The following is a 20,376-nucleotide window of genomic DNA, read 5'->3' on the forward strand; positions in this document are numbered from 1 at the left end:
GCCTGTAGGGGTATATTTCCAGACTGACATGCTACTATCCCTCAGAGAAAGAGGTTAGGTTTCACTCCCACTTGATCTGTACGACCAGATGGACTCTTTCGGTGTCCCGAGGGAAGGTCCAGCATAGTCCAGGGAGTATCCAATAGGCATAGTCATCGGACCCGCCCTTCATTATCACAAATTCAAAATAGAAGTAAATAACATATATATATATATATATATCCATATATATATATATATATATATATATATATATATATATATTCACTGAAAAAAACGTAGGTTTCACACCAATTATAGTTAGCTGGAAATTTAACTTGCATAAAACCATTGAAATTCCCACATTATAGTTAGTTGGACTCACTATAACTTGCACGTGCAATGCACTGCTGATGACATCACATATTACATCACTCATGACATGGTCAGTGACATCACTCATGACATCACTGATGACACCATCCAGTGAATGTGTGTCTTTCTGAAAAATACATATGTTTTATATATGTATATGTAAAAGTTGATGGAAGAATAAATGTTTAAATAAGTGTCTAAAGGGATTTTTTTTAAATTGATTGGTTAACTGGCTTATTAAGTGTATCTTATTGAATACATATATTAGTGACTAATGTTTAAATATTTAAATATATGTATTAGTGTTTCACTTTGTGTATAAGTGGCTGCATGGGTTGGTGAGTAGCTACATGTGTATGTATATGGGTTAGAAGTTTTTTTTTGTTTTAGTATCTGTATGAGTATCTGTATGGTTTGGTGTATTACTTAGCACATAGATGCATGAATAACTGACTGTATGTGTTTTGAAAACAGCATATGTGCAGGACTGTATGGGTGGATGAATGTGTATATGTGTGTGTTAGTGAGTGTATGACTCTCACTAGTGTGATTATCAGTAACTACATATGTTTTAATCTAGTATATGTGAATATTAATGTACATAAGTGAGTATATGTGAGAGTAATAGATTGTAAGAGTTCCTGTTTAAATAAATATGTTTTTCTATAAGTGATTGTTTAAGAGATTAAGTATGTGTAAGTTTGCTTAGAAGTAAGGTGGTAGTGTGTGTATAGCTGTATATGCAAATAAATGGATGTTCAATAGATTATTTGCATGTGTGAGTATGTGTGTGAGTAACTTTTGGATGACTGTCGGTGTGTAACAGGATGTATAGGTGTATCACTACATATGATGATTGAGTATATGTATGAGTGACTATATAGAACTGTTGGTGAATGATTGGATGTGTATATAGATGGTGGAATTACTGAATTGGTTGTTGTAACTAGTATGGGTATCTCGATTTTTGGGAACATTTTTGTTTCTTTTTTTGAATATGTGTTTCAAGGGTTACATTATAGTGAAAGGAGGTCTGTAACTCTGTCACAAGGATGGTGTCTGATGTCACTGACCATGTCATGAGTGATGTAATATGTGACGTCATCAGCAGTGCATTGCACGCGCAATTTATAGTGAGTCCAACTAACTATAACGTGGGAATTTCAATGATTTTATGCGAGTAAAATTTCCAGCTAACTATAACTGGTGTGAAACCTATGGTTTTTTCAGTGAATTTCATAGGTTTTTTAAATGCTAATTCCTAACTATAACTGGTGTGAAACCTATGTTTTTTTCAGTGAATTTCATAGGTTTTGTAAATGCTAATTCCTAACTATATATAGGGCCTCAAACCTATGTTTTTTTCAGTGAATTTCATAGGTTTTTTAATAGCTAATTTCTATAGCTATGAAATATAATATTTTTTATAATAAATCCTATATTGTATATTAATGTAATACTATTTTTTATGTATATTTTTCTCTTTTCTTTGTTTATTTTTTTGCCTTGGTGCGCTCCCGGTGCGCGTACCGGGGAACGCACGGGTAAGCGCAGTGTTATGGCGCACCCCGGTGCGCGTACCAGTGAGCGTCCCATTAGCGCCATTGCCGCGAACGAAAACATCATCGTGACGTATCGCGTAGCCGCGTGATGCGTCTTATGACGCACGGCGTCAGCGCACCCGGAAGCGCCCAAGCGCATACGATCGCATAACGTAAGCGCCACCGGGCGCGGGGCGCGCACCGGGGCGCGTAGCGTAAGCGCGTCGGGTCATGTGACCTGAAAATAACACTTTTCATTGGTTCAGAACACTTTTGGTTTCCAAATGATGAAAGCTCGGGTCATGTGACCTGAAAATAACATTTTTCATTGGTTCAGAACAGTTTTGTTTTCCAAATGATGAAAGCCCCCACCTTTTTTCTTCATTCTCACTTTGTTCTTTGAGTGAGGAAGACCTGCTTCTATTGATAGAGAAATGTCTACAGTAGCAGCAGCAGCTGGAGCATCTGCACCACCACCACCACCACCACAAGGGCCACCACAACATCACATTGGTGGTGAACAAGAAGAGGAGGACGAGGAGGAGGAGGATGAGAGAAGGCAGTTCCTGCCTGAAGACAATCCCCCATATAAACCTAAGGAGCACTTTATATGGGAGTTTTTTTAAATCCCAAGGGATGCAAAGAAGGTAAATGCTGCAAAGGTGACCTGTCTCATCTGTGGTGCTATACTATCCAGGGGGAACCCTGCCAAAAAATATTCATTTGGGAATCACACAATGATTCGCCACATGCATCGATTGCACCCCAATAACTATTCTGTAGCAGAGGTGAGAGAACTGGCCAGAAACCTTCCCCAAACATCTTCCAGAGCCTCAACAAGCAAAGAACCCACTCCATCGGGTCCAGAGGCAAGGAAGATGATCCCAAACATCCAAACCAAGGGGCCGATTCGGATGGCGGATGGACTTGCGTCCGTCCGCCACCCCTGAGTAGGAGGGACCGTCCGCATGGGCAGCGGCGGTCCCTCCATGGCAATTAGGATGTGACCGCCACCCTGGCGGTCACATCCTGTATGTTTTTTATTGCGGCGGGTGCTGCTTCAAGCAATGTAAAAAACGAAAGCTGTGCATTTGCATGCACAAAGCGGCAGGCACCGCGCGGTGCCTGCCGCTTCGTGCACGCAAAGGCAGGGGGGTACCATAGGTACCCCCCATGTGCACCCCCCACGTAACCTTCACCCAGGGGGCCCGCAACGGGCCCCCAAAGTGATTGTCCGTATGCTTTTCCACGGCGGAAAAGCCGCCGCGGAAAAGCATTACTTTTCCTACATCCTAAAATGTCTGGTGGTGTCTGATAGACACCGCCAGCCATGTTAGTGCTTTTCCGCCGTGGTCGCCTTCCAACCGCGGCGGAAAAGCGGCGGACACATTGTGAGACCCACCAGCCATCCTGATTTGGCGGTGGGTCTTTCAGGCCTCCTCGGCGGATTTCCCGCATACTCCGGGCCGGCAGTGGCTTCCGCCGGCCCGGAGTATGCGGAAAATCCGCCATCATAATGACCCCCCAAGTTTGGTAGATACAAAATTGTTTGTATATATTGTGGTAAAACAATTACCTATGGTGAGCAAAGTATTACACTCATCAACGTTGCTGGTGATAACCACAAGTGCCCAAAGAACCCTTAATTTTTTCCTGTTTTATTTTTGCTCCAGTTGAGCCGTTCACAATTCCCTGTTTTTTGTTTCTCCCCATAACAAATATAAAAAATATATAAAACTGTTCAAAAAAGCCAAAAAAAGTAAAAAATGTTCAAAAAACAATAAAAAAATATAAAACAACAAAAAGAATTAAAAAAAACAGTTCTTTTTTAGAACTACCTCCAATTTATAAAAACACAACTACATTTTTTTTAAAACTGTCATTCTTTTTTTTCCAGGGTACGCGTACCGGGGCGCGCACCCAAAAAAAAAATAAAGGAGTGAGCATGAGGGAAAGACACAGAGAGAGTGATGTTAAGAGGAAGAGAGCTAGAGGGAGCAACACAGAGGGACTGTTTATTACATAGTAAGACAGAGAGAAGGTGTAATAGGGTGTAAGTGAGAAAAGGAAAATGAATAAGGAAGCGAAAGAAGGGAAGAGAGAGGAAGAAGACTAAAGCAGAGATACTGGGAGAATGTGAGTGGGTGTTGAAAGTAAAAGGAAGGACAGTAAAGGATGGGGAATGAGGGGTAGTGACGGAACCGGTGAGGGAGGGTGAGAAAAGAGCAGTGAGTGTAAGTAAAGAGGGGTGAAAGAGGGTGGATAAAAGTGAATAAGGGTAAGACATGGGAGTGACAGAGAGAAAAGACAGAGAGAGTAAAGGAAGGAATGACTGAAAGGGTCTGAGTTGAGCAGCAAAGGAAGGTAAGTAAGGGAGTGTGGGTGACTTGTAGGGAGCGAGCATGACGAAAGAGTAGTAACAGAGTGAGGGAACAGAGACAGCGACGGTAAGAGAGACAGAGTGAGGGAACGGAAGTGAGGAACTGTGAGGACAGACGGACTGAGAGAAGGAGTGAGAGGAGTGAAGTAAATGAGTAAGGGAATTAGTGAGGGAGCGAGGGAAGGGAACAGAGGGTACGGGAAGTAAACCAGGGGGGCTGAAAGAAGTTGAATGCGGTAGGAGAGTAAGGGAAAGAGGAGTAAAAATGGAGGATAAGAATAAGTGAGGGAAGCAGAGTAAGGAAACAGGAGTGAGGTAGGGTGAGAGAATAGTAGTGAAGTTAAAGCAAAGGGTGATGACAAACTACATTTTTTTAGTCACACTTACCATATAATTAATGTAAATTTAATTACATGTTTTTACTACACTTGTATCTGTGAAAGAGAGAAAAAAATTAGTTATAATTAGTAAAATATATATTTTAAAATAGAAGAGACAAGTTAAGAGGTTAAAAATCATAAAAGTATACTAAGAAATAAAGTAAGGGTGAAGGACACAGAAAGGGAAATAAAGTAATGTAGAAGGACAAAAAGAGGGAAAAAGAAATAGAAGGAGAGCAAATTACTAATAGTAAGGCAGATACATTCAGTGACAGAGAGGAAGAGAATAAGAGAGAAATGAACTGAAGGTAAGAAAGATACTAAAAGAATGTGAGTTAGCAAAACTAAATCAGGAAACAGGAGTAAGTAAAAAGGGAATGACTGAGAGGGAAAGGAGTCTGATTGAGGATGCATTTACAAGAATGAGGAATGGAAGATGACTGAGAGTGAGTAAAGGGGAGTCACTGAGTGAAGGGATGAAGGGAGACAGGATAATATAGAAGGATTGAGGGAAAAGGAGTGAGGAAGTTAGTAGACAGAGGGACTAAGGGAAGGACTGAGTGAAGTGGAATACAATGAGTGAGGAAAGGAAAATGACTAAGGGAGCAAAAGAAGGAAAGAGAGGGGAAGAGGACTAAAGCAGTGGAACAAAGAGAATGTGGTTCGGTGATGAAACTAAAGAGAAGGACACTGAAAAATAGGAAATGAGAGGTAGTAATGGAACCGGAGTAAAAGAAAAGGGGCTGAAGAACGATGAGAGAGGAGCAGAGAAGTTTTTGTAAGAGAAATGATAGAAGGTAGATAAACACAAGTGAGCATAACACAAGGAGAGTGAGGGACTGAGGACATAGAGGTAGTGAACGAAAAACAGAGAGAAGAGGACAAATGAAAGGAGCAAAGAAAGATAAGTCAGGGAGAGTGGGTGAGTTACAGTGACAGACTGCGTCAAAAGAGGTGAGTGAGTAAAGAGGAAGTACTAAAAGAGCAAAAGAGGAAAAGACGGAAAAGGGAAGTAAAGCAGAGAAACTGAAAGCTGAAAAGTGGAGCAAGGGAGAGAGGGGATGCAGACAGTTGAAATGGGAATGAGGGGTTGTGAAAGAAGTGGAGTAAAGGAACGGGGGTGAAACAGAGTGAGAGAAAGACAGAGTAAAGAGAACTGAAAGAGGGTGGAAAAAAGAAAGTGAGTGTGAGACAATGGGAATACAATTTAAATTACACAATACAAACTATAGAATAACTTGTACAACATGTTACATAGTTTATTTTTGCTGTTGTCAGAATATATTGAATTTCACTAAAAATAGTGAGTTCAAACTACTCATCATATGACAGCGGGAAAATAAAAACACAATCTAAAAGATTGTGTTTGAAAAAACCCATATAAACTTACAAAACACATATGTACACTAATCTTTGATTCACTTACTTTTCTTTTAAGCCAAATAGTACATCATGAAGGTCCTTTTCATTGGAAAATAATCTGCTGTTCTCTAAAACTTCCATTTCATCGACTTTCTATAAGAAAAGCTCCAAGAACATGTGAAATATTTTTCAATGTTTTCATTTCCTTCTTGTGTTCAGTCATGACTCTTTCCTTATTCCTTCACATTTCCATAAGGCCAAATAGTGTCAGATGTATTAGTATGTTTTAAATTACTGAAAACAAACTCTGAACTTACTGTTTTCCCAACGTTCTGAAAGAAAAGCTCCTACAACATTTTCACAATATTTAAAAATTCATATTTCCATCTCTGCCTCACTGATATTCAACATTTCCTATAATACTGATATCACTTACTATGAGATCCATTTACTGTACCTATATGACAACTAGAATTTTTATATTATCTTGAACACTTTTACTCACAATATAATTTTAAACAGCAGACTAACTTTTATTAACTGCTCCTGTCTTCATAGGCCAATTACCTTTACTTAAATTTTGGTTGTAAAAACACTAGGTATACATTTTTTAAGTCAAAAGGCAAACGTTGTTTGAAAGTCAAATGAGTATCATTACAGTTAGTCCAACCTCTTCGACATTTTGAATAAATTGTATAATGCCCTGATGTTGTTGAAGGACCGTCATGATAAATAATAGCTACAGTTGCAAAAGTTCTTCCTGAAAGTGATAACTGAGAAGCCACAACATTTTTAATAGAAGTTGTCAATTTAGTTCCATCAGGTCTACATCGTTGAAACATTAAAATGACATACTGACCATAATTTTGTATAAATAATGTGGACAGCATTGCAGACTTACATTAGGTACACACCATATTGTGATCAGCTGCTTTAACTAGATTATTAAAAGGCACTGATTTGCAGTCTGGTAAAGTCAAATATATAAATCTTTCGGTGTCTATTGTAGTACTACTTGATAAACTACAGTTGTCGCAGTCATGCTGCCATTGATAAGAAAGGCTAAAAAGATTTTTTATATCTACACCTTCATCTTCCAATACATCAAACATATACATTAAAAATTCCTGACAATCTTGCTGAATATTCTGTGAAAATTGTTTTTGACCAGCTGAAACACTTTCTATTTTTGCTCTATCACTGCTACATTTCTCAAACACAGAATTCAATAAACAACAGAATCTTTGATCCCGATTTTTAACAATCTGTTCTTGTAAAGTTTGAAGAAAAAAAACAACATTAACCACTACATTAGCATAGCAGTTGACACCAGAACCGTTTTCAAACTGAAATCCAACAACATCTTCAACAGAATCCTTTTTCTTTCTGCTTACAATTACAGTTTCATCTACTTTTTGTCTTTTTACTACTACCTCACTGCAATTATTCTCATGTCTTCTTTTTCGGCCTACCACACGTTTTTCAAACAGAGGATATTGAGGCAAATGTGGAGCATACTCTCTTCTTAACCTATTGTATTCTTTAACACAATCTAGGTCTGCACAAATCTTTGTTTCATCACACTCAATCAAGTATAATCCTGATAAAGTTCTGACTCGTGATAATGCCACATATGCCATACCCTCTTTAAACACAGAACTTCCAATGTTCACCAAAGCACTATCTACACTTAAACCTTGAGATTTATGAATTGTCACCGCATATGCCAAACAAACAGGAAACTGATTTAGGCGAACATATAAGTCTTTCACAAGCAAAAATATAGCTGAACAACGACAAATTTGTTCTATTTCGTCAATGCCATCAAATTTAATTTTTTTAATTTCAATTCCATCTCTATTTTTGTGATTCACAAAATCAACAACATGACCCATTGCTCCATTTACCAGACCTCTTTCAACATTTAAATTCCTTCTCAAAATGATACGACAATTTAAACACACATTCAGAGTGTTTTCAAAACCAGCTGTTTTAGATATACTCTTCTCTAATGAATCCAATTTTGATTTCAAATTTTTAGACAAAATAATTGTTGCTCCCATATGCTCTATTTTATCTATGGCTTCCAGTTTCACTATCTCTTCATTTTCTAACTTTAACATTTTTTTGTTGAACATGGAACATTCTTGCAGAGTTGGCATCAAACATATCCCAGAATTGTTCTCATTAATATTCTTAAAAATATTCTCTGGAAGAATGTTTTCATTTGGATACAAATTTTAAATTAATCGTGCATGTAAAGCTTCTTTCCCATGCTCACTTACTTTTCCGATTCTTACATCTTGTAGAATATTTTTATAATCTTCAGCCTTTGCCTGTCGCATATTTTGAAGTAGTTCTGCATATTTGAAATTTAACCATATATTAACGTTTCCAATGCTTCCTAGGCACTTCCTGGTATCTTCATGCGTGACCATTTTAAACACTGGTTGTCCTTTCACTGGAGTCAACTGCAGTAGATCTCCAAAAACAATAATGTGTTTCCCTCCAAATAACACATCATACTCTGTTCTAAGAATTTCTTGCATTCTCAAATGCACAAAAGCAAGCATTAGATTTGAGACCATGCTTACTTCATCAATGATAGGAAGCTTCATTTTCTTCAGGACTCTGGAAACTTCAGAACACGCATCTCCAGTTAGCTTGTGGTATTGCAATTTGTTATCATGCTCAACTGGTAGCATCAGTAAACGATGTAAAGTAATCCCTTTAATGTTATGTGCTGCCAGCCCAGTTGGAGCGGTAACAACACAAGACAGCGGTGATTCAGTCCTTTTCTGCACATAAGTTGCAATTGCTTTAATCAGAAAACTTTTTCCAGTTCCCGCTACTCCACTCACGTACAGTCGGACAGGCTTAAATGATTACATCGGGGAGAGGTGTGGCGCCGCGGCCAGGGCGACTGACGCTGGCATCTGGGGATCACGGTTCGATCCCCAGCTCCGGCGGCAGATTATCCCAGCACCATGTGACTCAGGGCAATAGCTCGCTTAATCTTCCCGACGGCCCCCAGCGCCTAGAGACCCTTACGGGTGATTGTGCGCTTTACAAATGTGGACTTTACTTTACTTTACATGAGCACTCTTTTGTCTCATGACTGAATCCATGTTCAATCTGTTCTGTGACTTCGTCATATATCTGTTTCTGCTCAAGGTTTAGTTGTTTCACCAAAACTTCTAAGTTAACTACATCATCTTGAGCTTGTTCCATAGCTCTTTCCACCTCATCCATGGCAGTGGCAACTTCATTTTGGATAATTGGTCCTCCTAGTGGATCCTGACTCAATGAAATAGAACTCTGACTGTCTTGAGAACTGTCTCTAGCAATCTCTACAGCAATTGTGGCTTCTTGCTCTATTTCTTCGTTCAACATTTGCAGATAATTTGGAAAAACAGGACATTCTATGGTATCTTTCGTTGCATTAAAATAATCTTCGTAACAGAGAAAATCTCCAAGTAGTTCCTCTTCTGTACGCCATGGCTTAAAGAGTTGCAAAAGAGCTAAATAGTAAAATTCTCCTTTCTCTGGATTTTCGCAACTCAATTTTCGATGATTAATCAAATGGCCTTTTTTCTGCTTCACTAGACATCCTTCACACCCAATGACAGCATATATTCCATTATTGATATCTTCTCTGATGTTCCTCTTATAAATATAGTTTTGCAGAACTTCATACAAACAACTGTTCTCAAGATGACTACTTCTATTTGGATAGTATGTATCCAACATGTTTGTCTTCAAAATATCTGTACTGTTTGGTTCTTTCTCCGCCAAATACTCAATTTCTTGTACAGATTTCAAAACTCGGTTTCTTGTTGTAGCAAGACCTAGACTTGCCCAAATAATTGTTCTAGACTTGGCGTAGAGACTTGCTGATGATAACCGATAAGAACATTCATATGCTCCAATTTCTCGATGCGACAACATCTTCAGACTGAAACTCTATACTTTTTTACTTATACTCTTTTCATGCGAAATGTCCTCCCACATTTCCTTCAGTTCTGTCTTTTCTTTTTTTGTGATGTAAGACGTCACATGTCGAGCCACAGCAATAGAGTTGTCAGCAACAAACTGAATATCCATGTTAGCATTCCACATGGACAAAATCACTGAGTTGTAGTCGTTGATGTACTTGGACTCTTCGTTTCTTTTTCAATTGTATGTATTTTTTGGTGATTTCCTCGTCACAGTATGTCGCAGAGAAGACATCAAATTATTTACTCTTCCTTTAGAAATCACTGGTCGTAGAAACCCGAAACGACATTTTGTGTAGAACTTGTCCTTATTTCTGAATTTTCGACGACAGTACTTTCCAGAACGATGGGATTGAAAGCGTAAAACTTGTTGCCTTAAACTGTTTTCTTTGGTAGTTTTCGGAACAGCACATGTTGAATACTCTTCAATGAAGCTCATCACTGTCTCCTCCGAATCTGTTCCAAATTTGGGTGCATCTTTGATCCACAACAACATATGTATGTGAGGAGCACCTCTCGCTTGATACTCCTTTCTCCAAAAGAAATCCAAAACCTCTCCAAGGGGAGGATTTTTTTTGTTCGTAATAAAAGACATCATAGCTTCAAATCTATGATTGAAATATCTGCATACATTCACTGGATCCAAAGAACACAGTTATCCAGGTGTTTTGAATTCTATATTTTGTATGTTTGCGTTTGCCTCTTGTAGAAAATGAAGTAAGTCGTCCCATGCATACTCAGCACAGCTAAGAGTGAGGAACCATGTAGGGGTTCCTAAGTTTCTTAGCATACATTTCAATTCCCCATGACGACGGAACCAGTACTCGTTTGTTCCACGTTGACATGCCATGAGATTGATTAGCTGAGATTCCAAAATACTGTCTTGCAGATTGACTTTCTCCATGAAGTACCTCGCCGAAACATTTAGCAGATGTGGTCCACTTTTCAGTATATGGTTCACTGCATTAGAAAGCCCAGACAAGTCACTTTTATACAGTAGATGAAACAAATAAGGAATGCATTGACGAAACCTTGGATCTTCAGCATATAATCTTAAAGTCCGGTTATCAGATGCAGGAATTTAAAGTGGTCGATCGTCATATCGTCCACCTTGACCTGTTGGAAATAACTGTGGAAAACAACAAGCTTCCAAACTTTCTTCCCATACACTAATGGGACTTCCTTTTGCTGCTTTCATTTGAAACAAGTCAATTGCATTCCCCATTACTTCTTTGGAATGCAAAGGATGAACAGTATAATGTTCATATATTTCTTCACTTCTAGACACATCAACTTTTTCAATTTGGCCGGCTGAACAATCACTGTCTTCTTCTGCAACTGTTTCCTCTGCTCCAACACATACATGTTTGTAGTACTCATTGTTTTTGACCAAATACAACGTTGCCTTTTTGACTTTCCTAACATCCACTAAATCTTGCCAGATTTTCTTATTCTTTGTCGGAACCCCATTAACTAGAATAACCAGAGGTTCCTCTTCCACTTTCTCTACACCAATTGTATCAATATTTCTTTCTTGAAATCTAGAGGCAAATAAACAACTCTTCCCTTTAATCCTCTCTGTAAATCTGAAGGAGGCAATTTCCCTATCTTAGGCTCCATGCGAACAATAGCCTGAAAAGGATGCACACATTGAATTAAAATAGATTCATATGTATTTAAATCCATCAATTCAGGAGGAATGTCTACCAACTCAAGATTATTATGAACAGCTCTAGCAGGCATTCTGTTTTCATTTAATTTATTATAACAATATTTACAAATACGCTGATCAGAACTCAAATCAAAAGAATTCTCCACCAACAAATAAGTTGCAAAATCCTTCCACTCATTATTATTTACCTTTTCGCTTTTTTCATATAAATCAACTAATCTAGTCTGGTGCTTATAATGAGTTCGTCGACAACACACACAACTAAAATTTGGCCTTTCACTTGATTTCCCCTTAAACCTGGAAATTTCCTGGTCAAACTTTTCTGTACTTGAAATCTGTACATTGTCTTCCACATTACCTTGAATTTCTGTGTCAATTTCTACACTGTCCTCTTTTTCACCAAAGTAATTTAACTCAATTTCTTCACAAATGGTCTTCACATCTAATTCAGTTCCATGCAAAAGAGCACTGTTTAACTGTTTTAGCTTAAGTGCTGGACTTTTTGCATAATACAACCTTCTCACTAATTTTCTCACTTGAGTATGATGTACTGCTAACATCCTAAAATGATGAAAAACACTCTGACATACTTTTCTAGAAAGACAAGCCAGTGAATGCCCCTGCAAACCTGTGTTTTTTCTCACTCTGCAAGGATCTAACTCTTGCAACATCTTCATTTTCTGTTTTAGACTTTTCTTACTATATGTCCGTAAGAAATTACGAAGCAAATTGATTGAATCATGTTGCACACTACAAATACTACTACACTTCCAAGTGTACACAGAACCCTTAGTAAGTCTCCCTAAAACTTCATCAGCTAACACCTCTTCTGGATCTCTAGACACAAGTTTCTCTTTTTCAATCGGACAACCGTCTTTCACCTCATATGCTTGACCACTGGTATCAACTGCATGCACCAAATCATTCTCCTGGAAGTAACTCTCCTCATTAAAAAATGGCTCACAACTTGAACTATGCATCCATTCTCCTGAAAAAACTTTACAAAAATTAGTCCGATTAATTACTCTTTTGCATCTACTGTTTGATTTGAAAACATCAATTGTCTTGTTAAGTGTCCTAATTCTATTGATTATTAAAATAAATAATTTTTTCTTAACTTTAAAAGCCTGATCAACAATCTTCTCTACACTTTTCTTTTTCTTATAAAAACAGCTCTCTGTTTACCTTTCTTAATATTTTTTAACAAATTTAAAACCACCCTATTGCGAAACATTTGTTTACGAATGTCCCTAAATTGGTTTTGCCTTCTATTCCTATACATATTATTCTCTCCTGCTCCAGTAGTAACATTTTTGGGGGGGCTCTCTTTCCTTTTCAAATTTGATCTCTCCATCTGTATATTCACATTCTCATCAACATTTTTTTTTTATCTACATATGTTCCGTAAGAAAGACTTAGTTGTCTTACCAGGAGCTTTTTTCCTGTTTTTTGAAGTATGGACAGGCCTCACCTTATCTGCACCCTGTTACCATCTATTATACCCAATAGATTGAGGCCTGTCCAGGGGGCACGGATGAGGTGAGGCTTGTCCAAGTGTCTGAGGAGATGAGTCCTCTCCACTGCACTCTTGGATACAGGCCTCACCTCCTCTGCACCCCTGGACATGCATCACCTCATCTGCACAATCTACTTCCTAATCTGAGGAAACACAGGTGACATGATTGTGAAAGGTTCAAATATATCTATTTAATCTTGCAGACACTATTTATTCCTTCTCAAAAATGTAAAAGCTATTCATTTGCCCCAAAATCATTTTTCCAATAACATTCAAGAAACAGAGCGCTCGTCCTATGTACAAGCATTCGATTAGTAAGCAGATTGTGCAGATGAGGTGAGGCCTGACCATCGGTGCGGAGGAGGTCAGTCCTGTGTCCAAGAGTGCTGTGGACAGGACTCACCTCCTCTGACCCCTATACAGCCTCACCTCCTCGTGCCTCCTGGACAGGCCTCACTCTATTGGATAAAATAGATAGTAACAGGATGCAGCTGAGGTGAGACCTAACCAGGAGTACAGATGAGGTCAGGTCTGTCCTGGGGAGCAGAGGTGTTGAGGCCTGTGTCTAAGAGGGCAGTGGAATGGACTTCATGAAACCTCTCCCCCACTGCACTCTTAGACACAGGCCCCACCTCCTTTCCTCTATCTTACAAATGTTGATACCAAGCATTATCAAAAAACATGACACAAACCAACAAGAAAGAATCTCAATCTGCTTCCCAATCTGAGGAAACACAGGTGACATCATTGTGAAAAGTTCAAATATATTTATGTAATCATGCAGACACTATTTATTCCTTCTCAAAAATGTAAAAGCCATTCATTTGCCCCAAAATCGTTTTTTAAATAACATTTAAGAAACAGTGTGCAGGTCCTATGTACAAGCAGTCAATTTCACCACTGAAACATCACTATTTTACAAAATACAATTCCTCTCTCTTGCAAACATTGATACCAAACATTATCAAAAACCATGACACAAACCAACAAGAAAAAAGCACAATCTACTTCCTAATCTGAGGTAACACAGGTGACATGATTGTGAAAGGTTCAAATATATTTATTTAATCATGCAGACACTATTTATACCTTTTCAAAAATGTAAAAGCCATTCATTTGCCCCAAAATCATTTTTTAAATAACTTTTAAGAAACAGTGCGCAGGTCCTATGTACAAGCATTCAATTTCACTACTGAAACATCACTATTTTACAAAATACAATTCCTCTATCTTGCAAATGTTGATACCAAGCATTATAAAAAAACATGACACAAACCAACAAGAAATAATCTCAATCTGCTTCCTAATCTGAGGTACCACAGGTGACATCATTGTGAAAAGTTAAAATATATTTATTTAATCATGCAGACACTATTTATTCCTTCTCAAAAATGTAAAATTCATTCATTTGTCTCAAAATCGTTTTTTAAATAACATTTTAGAAACAGAGCGCAGGTCCTATGTAAAAGCATTCAATTTCACTATTGAAACGTCACTATTTCACAAAATACTATTCCTCTATCTTGTAAATGTTAATACCAAGCATTATCAAAAAACATGACACAAACCAACAGGAAAGAAGCTCAATCTGCTTCCTAATCTGAGTTAACACAGGTGACATCATTGTGAAAGGTTCAAATGTATTTCTTTAAGCATGCAGACACTATTTATTCCTTCTCAAAAATGTAAAAGCCATTCATTTTCCCCAAAATCGTTTTTCACATCACATTTAAGAAACACAGCACAGGTCCTATGTACAAGCATTCCATGTAACTACTGAAACTTCACAATTTTACAAAATACAATTCCTCTATGCAGTAAAAACTTTTTACCAAGCATTATCAAAAAACATGACACAAAGCAACATTAAAAAAACACAATTTGCTTCCAAATCTTCTCCATAGAGTATACAAGTCTCTCTCTATATTAAATGAATCATTACTCACCTTTACAAATGCTTTGGGAGATTGAGAACAGTGTCAGACACACACACACCAATATTTCTTTAGCAGAGCAAAAGGTATGTACTCCAGGCACTGCACCCATGAATGGCACAGAAAACCTCTAATTCTACACACATATCCCTCATGTTAACCAATTAAAACTCTTCCCTCTCTATTTGCAAACCAACACCCCTCCCCCCCTCAGCCCTTTCTACCTGTTACCATAGCAACTCCCTCCTCACTGACCTCTCAGGTTTAAAAGTTTATTCTACAATGTTGCAAATGAACTCAGCAAGGATGTTTGACCTCTCAATACACCAGCTTATCCAGTGCAATGTTTCTTTAAATGACTTTTTCTTAACCATTCAAATTACTTCTTTCACAGAACAGAACCATGCACCCTAACTTTCAGTTTTCAACTATCTGAATCCACCAATCATTGCTTGTGATTCAAGAGCACTGAAACTCCACAGTTTTTTTTTACAAACTCCTACTGTTCCAACTGCCATTTCATTCCCACACTTCATCTGACTCCACCTGAACCTCCTCTCACCATGTATTCGGTCTGGATTATTGGACATAGCTACATCCACTGGGCTCAAAGGTATGCAGCTACCAGAAATTTTCACAACCTTGATTTACCAAATGTAGACATCAAGTGGATTGGCCAAAGCGGATTGAGATGTCATCAATTGATACCATTGGTGAAAACCTTTTTGCATCTGCCACACCCTCACCTCATAATTCTGCACTGTGGTGGAAATGACTTAGGCACTTTGACTGGGGTAGGTCTGGAAATGCTTTTAAAGGACACCTTTGAGCAATTGATGGCACTTTTTCCTCAAACTGCCTTGGTATATTCCAATATATGCCAAAGACAGAAATGGAAGTGGTCCAACCAATTTTGTCCACAATTTGAGAAAGCACGGAAACATGTGAATAAATCTGTTTCTGCTTACATGAGAGACTATGGAATGGGTTCAATATACAACAATAACTTGCGTTACAACATGCAAGATATCTACAGAAGAGATGGTGTGCACTTCTCAGATGAGGGGAATAGAATATTCCTCCTGAATTTAAGACTGTGCATTGGAACCTACTTGTAGGTACCTAAATCAGCCACAGAACCCAAAAGCTCTTTTCAGGGCTACCCTACCTCTCATCACTCAAAATGATTATTTTACTCTAACTTTTTTCACTGTTTTTCACCAAAATAGGTTCTGCGCTCTGTTTCTAAAATGTAATTTAAAAAACGATTTTGGGGCAAATCAATAGTTTTTACATTTTTGAAAAGGAATAAATAGTGTCTGCATGATTAAAGAAATATACTTGAACCTTTCACAATGATGTCACCTCTGTTATACGAAATTAGGAAGCAGATTGAGCATTTTTCTTGTTGAATTGTGTCATGGTTTTCGATAATGCTTGGTAGCAATGTTTGGAAGAGAGAGGAAATGTATTTTGTAAAATAGTGAGGTTTGAGTAGTGAAATGGAATGCTTGTACATAGGACATGCGCTCTGTTTCTAAAATCTTATTTGAAAAACGATTTTTGGGCAAATGAATAGCTTTTACATTTTTGACGAGGAATAAATAGTGTATGCATGATTAAATGAATATATTTGCAGATTTCACAATCATGTCAATTGTGTTACTCTAGATTAGGGAGCAGATTGAGCTTTTTTCTTGCTGCATTTTGTTAAGTTTAATGATAATGTTTGGTATTAACATTTCCTAGATAGAAGAATTGTATTTTGTAAAATAGTGAGGTTTCAGTAGTGACCTGGAATGCTTGTACATAGGACCTGCGCTCTGTTTCGTATATTTTATTTAAAAAACGATTTTGCAGCTAATGAATGGCTTCTATATTTTTGAGAAGGAATAAATAGTGTCTGCAAGATTAAATAAATACATTTGAACCTTTTACAATTATGTCACCTGTGTTTTCTCAGATTAGGAAGTAGATTGTGCAGATAAGGTGAGGCATGTCCAGGGGTGGAAAGGATTTGAGGCCTGTGTCCATGAGTGCAGTGGAGAGGACTCACTTCCTCTGACCCTTGGACAAGCCTCACCTCATCTGTGCCCCTTAGACAGGCCTCAATATATTGGGTATAATTGATGGTAACAGGGTGCAGATGAGATGAGGCGTGTCCAGTGATGTAGATGAGCTGAGGCCTGCCTAGGGGTTGAGATGAGTTGAGGTCTATTCAGGGTTGCAGATGAGGTGAGGATTGTCCAGGGGTGCAGAGGAGGTGATGCCTGTGTTGAAGAGTGTACTGCAAGAGAGGTCTGTCCAGGGGTGCAAAGAAGGTGAGGGTTGTGTCTAAGAGTGCAGTGGGGGATAGGCTTCATGAAGTCCAGTCCAGTGCACTCTTAGACACAGGCCTCACCACCTATGCTCCCCAGGAGAGGCCTCTCTCCCACTACAGTCTTGAACACAGGTGTCACCTCCTCTGTACCTCTGGACAATCCTTAACCCATCTGCAACCCTAAATCGTTTTTTAAAGAGGCCTAAAGGTGACATAATTGTGAAAAGTTCAAAAATATTTATTTAATCATGCAGACACTATTTATTCCTTCTAAAAAATGTAAATGCCATTCATTTGCCCTTTAATCATTTTTATATTAACATTAAGAAAACTGAGTACAGGTTATATGTACAAGCATTCCATTTCACTACTGAAACTTCAGCTTTTTTTACAAAATACAATTCCTGTATGCAGCAGAAAATTTTAATGAAGCATTAAGAAAAGAAATAACAGAAAGCAACAATAAAAAAAACACAATGTGATTTCTAATATGAAGAAACACACCTGACATGATTGCAAAAGGTGCAGCGGAGGTGAGGAAAGTCGAAATGGCTTTCATGATTGTGAAATTTGCTGAGGAGATGAGACCTGTGTGTAAGAGTGCAGTGGGAGAGACGCTTTATGAAGTCCTGTCCACTGCACTCTTGGACACAGGCCTCACCTCCTGTGCTCCCCTGGACAGGCCTCACCTCATCTGCACTCCTGGTTAGGACTCACCTCATCTGCACCCCTGAACAGGCCTCACTTCATCTACACCCCTGGACAGGTATGTAACATCTGCATCCTGTTACCATTAATTTTACCAAAAAATGTAAGGCCTGTCCTGGGCGCACGGAGGAGGTGAGGCTTGTTCAAGGGTCAGAGGAGATGAGTCCTGTCCATTGCACTCTTGGACATAGGCCTAACCTTCTCTGCACCCCTGGACACAGGCCTCACATCATGTGCACAATCTGTTTACTAATCTGAGGAAACACAGGTGACATGATTGTGAAATCTTCTAATATTTTTTTTTAATCATGTAGATACTATCTAATCCTTGTCAATAATGTAAAACCAATTCATGTGCCCAAATTCTTTTTAAAAATAACATTTAAAAAACAGAGAAAAGGTCATATGTATAAGTATTTCATTACAGTACTGAAACCTCGCTCATTTACAAAATACAATTCCTTTATGCACCAATATTTCTTTACTAAGTATTATCAAGAATGTATAAGTCTCTCTTATATTCTCTTCCTGACTTACTGTATTTTTCCACCTGTCCCCTTCTAACACCCTCTTTCTGACTTATTCTTTTTTACATCCTGACTCTGTGTTACACTCTCTTACACTCTCTCTTTGACTATTTTTTTCTTACACCCTGTGTTTGATTTATTCCCTCTCTTCTCATTACTCCTTGTTACATACTCTCTCTGATTTAGTTCCTCTTACACCCTCTCTCAAACTTAGTCTCCCTCTCTACCTTTTACAGCCTCTCTCTGTTTTAGTCTCTTTTACATCCTCTCCCCTTCTAACACCCTCTCTCTGTCTTACATCCTCTTACACACTCTCTCTGTCTTACACCCTGTTATATCCTTTTTCTGACTTATTCCCTTTGTCCCTTTCTTTGACTGACTCCCTCTCCTTATTACATCCTTTTTCTGTCTTACAACATATTATACACTCTTCCTGTCTTACTCCTTCTCTATGTTTTACTCCCTCTACCTGTTTCTTTGTCTTACTCTCTCTGTCTTTTGTGTTAGTTCCTCTAGTTCTCTTTTTCTCTGTCTTAATCCTAGTTACATAGTTGTTGTGATATAAACTTAGATATGTTGTAAAGTAGTGTTTATATCGTTTGCATATTGTCATTGCTTTGTTCATTGGTAATAGTGGTCTAAAATGTGTTATCTTTTTTCTTTAACACAGATTGAAATCAAGATTTGCATAGTAATGAAATATGCCCTCAAGGCAGAGGAGAAGAAAAGATGTCAAGCGGAAAAAAATCAAAAACAGCAACGGAATTAAAGCACTCCTCTACAACAAATACTTCAAAAGACAGGAAAAAAGCTCCTGGTAAGACAACTAAGTCTTTCTTTCGGAACATATGTAGATAAAAAAAAATGTTGATGAGAATGTGAATAAACAGAAGGAGAGAGCAAATTTGAAGAGGAAGGAGAGGCCCCCAAAAATGTTACTATTGCAGCAGGAGAGAATAATATGTATAGGAATAGAAGGCAAAACCAATTTAGGGACATTCGTAAACGAATCTATCGCAATAGGGTAGTTTTAAATTTGTTAAAAAACATTAAGAAAGGTAAACAGAGAGCTGCTTTTTACAAGAAAAAGAAAAATATAGAGAAAATTGTTGATCAGGCTTTTGAAGTTAAGAAAAAATTATTTATTTTAGTAATCAATAGAATTAGGATACTTAACAAGACAATTGATGTTTTCAAATCAAACAGTAGATGCAAAAGAGTAATTAATTTGACTAATTTTTGTAAAGTTTTTTCTGGAGAATGGATGCATAGTTCAAGTTGTGAGCCATTTTTTAATGAGGAGAGTTACTTCCAGGAGAATGATTTGGTGCATGCAGTTGACACCAGTGGTCGAGCATATGAGATGATAGACGGTTGTCCGATTGAAAAAGAGAAACTTGTGTCTAGAGATGCAGAGGAGGTGTTAGCTGATGAAGGTTTAGGGAGACGTACTAAGGGCCCTGTGTACACTTGGAAGTGTAGTAGTATTTGTAGTGTGCGACAGGATTCAATTGATTTGCTTCGTAATTTCTTACGGACATATAGTAAGAAAAGTCTAAAACAGAAAATGAAGATGTTGCAAGACTTAGATCCTTGCAGAGTCAGAGAAAACACAGGTTTGCAAGGGCATTCACTGGCTTGTCTTTCTAGAAAAGTATGTCAGAGTGTTTTTCATCATTTTAGGATG

This window comes from Lissotriton helveticus, chromosome 2_1 (genome assembly GCF_964261635.1).
Source record: "Lissotriton helveticus chromosome 2_1, aLisHel1.1, whole genome shotgun sequence".
NCBI classification, from domain to species: domain Eukaryota; kingdom Metazoa; phylum Chordata; class Amphibia; order Caudata; family Salamandridae; genus Lissotriton; species Lissotriton helveticus.